The following is a 5762-nucleotide window of genomic DNA, read 5'->3' on the forward strand; positions in this document are numbered from 1 at the left end:
CCAGAGTACTTGATGCATGTAAATGAGTGCACGAGAGTAACAGCGTCCTCTATCTATCTATCTATCTATCCAATCATTTATGCATACCATTTAGTCAAATTTGAGAAAACATGATCATTTTCAGGTCATGCTCACAACTCGTTTAAAGTTTAAAGACATAATACAATCAAATCAGTGTATGTAGTTCTTCTGAGTGGGCTATTTAACATTTTTCACATTTCAGCACCATCACACGGCCCACTCAGTACCAGAAGTGAACGTATGGCGCCATCTTCTGGACAAACCACCGTTCTGCAGCCTATTGCGCAATCTTCCTGTTAAATGATAAATGCGTGCTAAAATGTTGTGCAGGGCTGTTTTAAAAGCTGTCTCTTGTGCCTTTTCCTCACAAAACTCTTTGACACCACACTGCTAATTCTGTTGACTGTCAGCATAGTTTGGACAACGTGCTGCATGCAGCACAGAGAAGGTTATAGGATGTTTTTCTAGAGGACCTGTGTTTTTTTTCACAGTGGAGCTCCTATGCTTGTGGTGCTCACTGCAGTGGAAACATTTTATTTCTTATTTATTAAAATTCTGGAAAGTGTTCAGATTGGTAAAGACAGCAAGTTGTGTTATGTTTGGTCTGACCGCACTGGGTCTCACCACAAAGAGGCCATATTGAAATACTAAACATACTAGACGTTTGAGGGTCCACCATCAATCAATCTAGTTTTCATAACATTCCCCATTTTTGCCTTTTTTAAAATGTATTTATTTACAAAATGTACATTGTAGAGTAGGATGAAACAGAAGAGTGACTCAACTTGAGGGCCATTTAATTACACTTCATATGCATTCTCTTTGTGGTGCAGCAGAGGGCGAAGTTGCCCTTACAGTAATATAGTAGTATGAGGGAACGTTAACTGATGGTCAGTGTTTGTGTCTGTTCACCTTGAGCTGAATCTAATATGTTAATGAATGTTTAGACTATCTCAGAACAAATAATAGAATAGATAAATAATAAAGCAGTGTCAAATGTATGCACACAAATGTGTTGGGGTAATTCATTTATCAGCTGCTATGCTCTTTTAGTAGAATAAACTGTTAATCATATGTCTATTTCAATGGAAGGCAGAAGTTCATTAGGCTACAGATGATTCTCAGATATAGACAATGTCATGTGTGCGTTGTTTGGGTTATTAAGAACAAAGCTCAGGTCACCTGTGAATTACTGCCATAAACAAGAATGAGTCATTTCAACATTTTTGCAGGGAATCTAATAAACTGGTCACAGAAAATATAAATTCAAACTTTTTAATAATAATAATAATTCTATTCCACCCTGCATGAGCTGCAAACTCCAGTGGGCCATACGTACAACTCTTAGCAGGAAATAAGAAGAGAAAAAGCAGTAGATGGTGTTCTCATCTGTTATGAGATTATAGTATGAGGAAAAACCTTTGCAATATCTTGAGTGCATTATTTTTCTCTTTCGTCATTTCTTTCCTCCACACACCATAGATTATGTCTTGGGAACAGGGAGCACCTGTGTAGCAGAACAAAGTATTTATTGATATTTAAACTTCCTTATATAAACTGTCAGCTGAATTGAGCCCCGAGCCAAATCTGTCATATACACCTCCTACCACTACTTAACAGGAAATTTAGGTCTGAGAGCGGAGGTGTGTGTGGGGGTGTGTGTGTGCAGATGTGAACATATATGAGATTTCAGGCTTTCCCTCATACACAACATTGGAAAAACAAACCATTTGTCATTATAATTCAAACTTTTTAAATAATTTCCATATGTTCCAGTTATGTCATGTGTTTAATAGCCAGTGCATTATGCCTAAGTTTCACGTTTACATTACTCCGTATGATTATATCTCGTATATAGTTTTTCTTCACATTCTCAACCCACTGAAAGTGATTTAAGACAACGCTAATGCTGTCGGCTTGAACAGTTCAACACACTGAGCCCATGGTACCATTAAAACAACCTCCTGACCCCCTCAGGCAGAGAGCTGGCCCTCTCTGATAATATTTTCATAGGCTGTGAATTATAAGTGTTTAAAGGGGCACTAATCGCAGAGTTACACCCATGCCAAGAGCTGCTGAGCATCAGTAAACCACAAAGTCTGGATAGAGAGCCTAGAGGGCCAGGTTTGAGCCAAAGTTAAAAACATTCATCATAACAATTATTTTTTATGGCGTATCTGCCTTTTAATAAAGTATACAGTGGAAAATGAAAGAAAAGATGGGGAGGATAGGGGATGAAATACAGCAAAATCATCTTTAGTCAGATTTAAACCTTTGACACTCATACATAGCCTGTGCCTGAGGCTGCAGCATTTCCACAATTTTCCAAACTTTGTGACAGAAATGGTGGAAGGCAACGGTGGCCAAAAGGTGAGACAGACTGCTTGAAGGTAAGGGTCCTGGCTTGAAAGCGTGGGCTGGCGGAGTGAGATTCTCCCTTCCGAACAGCTAACATTAAGATTGTTGTGAACAGTGTTTTACCTCCACTGTATTGAAGATTTTAAATGTCCAAACCAAAAAAACAACAACACAGAATATAGTGTAATACAATACACACTGTTAACTGAATAGTTTTTCATTGTGTCATGAATGTTCCATAACACATTAATTAAAATCAAATCCCAACACAGAAAACAAAGTGAGGTGTATTGCATTTCAGTGTTGTCCAGCAGAGGGCAGCACACTTCTGCCAATGCTAAATGCAAAACACTGTCATTAGTTTGCATGAGGAGGTGCAAGAAAGCCTTTTATTTTAAAGAAGACGCATCAAAAATTTAAAAAAATGTTGAGGACTAAGACATTAGAGTTGGCTAGCTAGCGTTAGCCTGGAACAGCTGATCTAATAAAGGAGGATAGGTTAAAGCTAAGAGATGGTGTAGAGTGCATCAAGCATCAATCTAGGAACGCATCGGCAATTGGTCGGATGATTTTACTCTGGGGGCAACGTACAGTACTTCTGGGGTTCCGGTGTAGCCAGCGGATATCTGGATAACGTGTACCGGGGCCAAGACTTAGTCTTTTGTCTGCCCATTAGCAACTTGAGAGGTGAGAATGGAGTTGGACTTGAGAGATGACGTCTGCGACCGAGTTGTCTCACAAGTAGCAAATCATGCAAGCTAATAAAAAGCTAAATCGCCGTCAGACGATAGCAGACGGGGTCTTAGATTGTATTTTGGCCAATGCGTTCTGGCCCTTTTCCTCTCCACATGGACTGTTTACCAAAGCCCGCTGAGAAGAGATTGGTCAATACTACTCTGACTACAAATGGAAGCCAGAACATTTTCAATATCAAAATCTTGTCGCTTTGCCTCCAAAACCTGCATTGATATGCAGGTATCTGTTTACAGAGATTAATCAAACATGTCCCGCCTGTATGCAGGTCGATACAAAGTGTTCTCAGAGAGTGAACAGGGTCCAAAATCTGGATGATGGAAAAGTCCAGCGTCTGTATGGATGCCGGGCTCTGGTGGTTTGGTTGTGTTGAAAGAAACTTCTCCCTCAGCTGCTCTCAATGTCCTCCTGATTCACCGCAGCAGAAACAACAACCTGAAGCACCCTAAAAGTGGAGGAGCTGCAGGACTTCAGATGAACACTAGTGTTGTCTGCCCATACGGAGTAGATCGACCAAACATGCAAATGAGTGAACAGCGTGATGGCTACCTGTGGTTGTGTTGATTGCAGCGCTGTATATCATTTGTTATATAATATCTGTTAACCCAGAGCTTTTTCCCCATAACTGAGCTCCTTTTCAATGATATTGCTGCCATAAAAAAGATTCCACAGCGATCTGAGACGGATCAGTCAATCCGTGCGTCCGTCTACTTTCCTACCTTCCTTCCAACCTACCTGTCTCTTTACTGTGTAGATCTCCTCCACTTCCTCTCCCATTCTGCCGTGTTTTCTTTGGCCTGGCACTGAGGGACTGGAAGTGTCACCTCATCATAGCAGAGTTTTGTTTCCCTTGGAGTCTGGATGTCTGTTAATCTGATCCGAAATCCATGGAATTGGCAGCGTCCTACAAACACCGTTGGCTCTCAAACGACTCTGAAGTCCATCTTACATCGTCTTTCTAAGAGATAGACTGCCTGTATGACTCTACAATCAGCCTCAGCGGTGCGTGGGAGTTTTGAACCTCTCCTTGCTTTGGCTGGGTTTTTACTATGGAAGCAAACAAGCCGTTGTGCAATGAAATGCTCTCAAATTCCACTTTGCTGCCACAGCGATGTATCGACATCCTTGCAGTCTGATAAAATATACATGAATGGGCAGGTTATCAGTCATATACGGTGTGCAAGGATAAGATAAGATAATACTTTATTAGTCCCACAGCGGGGATGTTTGCAGGATTACAGCAGCAGAGTGGATAGTGTATGAACAAGAGACATAAGTGGGTGAAGCAGCCTGTCACTGAAGGAGCTGTTAGTGTCCTTCAACCCGGAGAAGTTCTCCATCAGGGATGATATTTTAGCCATCATTCTCCTTTTTACCACCACTTCCACTGGATAGTTTATTATCTTAAGGTAGTTTATTCTGCAGAGGAAGTCTATCTGCACGACAATAACTGGTTGGATACAGGTTTAAGAAACAAGCAGCAAGTCCATAAAAACCACTATATGTATGTTTAAGCCAAAAAATAGGATTATATATTATTATAAAAAGAACAATTCTGTGATGAAATATCTCCACATTCGCTGCCAGCATTTTATTGTTTACAAAGTAAGAACATTCCAAGAGATGACTGAAATTGAGATGATCTGAGCTGACTGATATTTAAAGGGGAGCTCCAACAATTTCACACATCATAACCTTTATACAGATCTTGAGGAGTGCTACTGCATATGTGAAAATAAGTTGTATAAAGCATTTTATGGCCACAGAGGGAGCAGCGCAAACATGTTAAATGTAATGGCACTTAAAGTCAAGAATGTCAAGTTTGAAAATGAAAAAATCTGGGGGTGTGGATTTAAAAAGAAGTCAACTTTCGAGACCTCTGTGGCCCGCTCCTCGTCTCTGTTTGAGGCTAGCAGCTTGAGGTACATAAGCCGCTAATAGCATAAGACGCCCAAAACCTCTAACTGAATGTGGTCAAGTTGCAACTGTTCACAGTGAGTCTTATAATGTTTAAGGAGTGCAATGCAAAATTAGCTCTTTTAACTGAAATAATATAGTTCGATAAAAGAACGCTTTATTTCTCCATCTTTTTCCTTTTTCACCTGTTAATTCCATTGTCTTAAGTGTTTAGTGTTGACCTTAGTGTTTCTCCCTGTCTCTTCCTCGGTATGTATCTCATTTGCAATTGCTCTTACAGTCTCATTTTCTCTGTTGATGATAATCAGACAATCTTGACAAAGTCAGCCAGGTTCAGTAGTGTGACCTCCTCGCAGATGACAATTTTTGAATGTAAAAGATGGTTATTCACCGAGCATGTGTTCGCAATGAGTAAAATGTGTGTGATTTGTTGTGTGCATTTGACTGTATGTTCAACGTCTAACTAGTTTTCCAGCTGGGGAGGTGATGTGCATACACAAAGTTGATGTTTTGTGTTTCTAGGTGAGTGCGTCTGTAGGTATGTTCAGCCACTTGTTGCGGTTTGAAATTCAGCACAGGAGCAAAAGTTCAGTAGTATAGTGGTTTGGGTGAGTGTCAGCATTAAGGTTTAAAGAGTGAAGCAAGACAGTGGAATGTGTCAGCGAGAGAGACATGTGATGAGTTTGTGTGTGTAGGACGTGGTATGGCAAGGT

The sequence above is a fragment of the Anarrhichthys ocellatus genome, unplaced genomic scaffold (genome assembly GCF_004355925.1).
Source record: "Anarrhichthys ocellatus isolate YVR2014 unplaced genomic scaffold, GSC_Weel_1.0 scaffold74, whole genome shotgun sequence".
NCBI lineage: Eukaryota > Metazoa > Chordata > Actinopteri > Perciformes > Anarhichadidae > Anarrhichthys > Anarrhichthys ocellatus.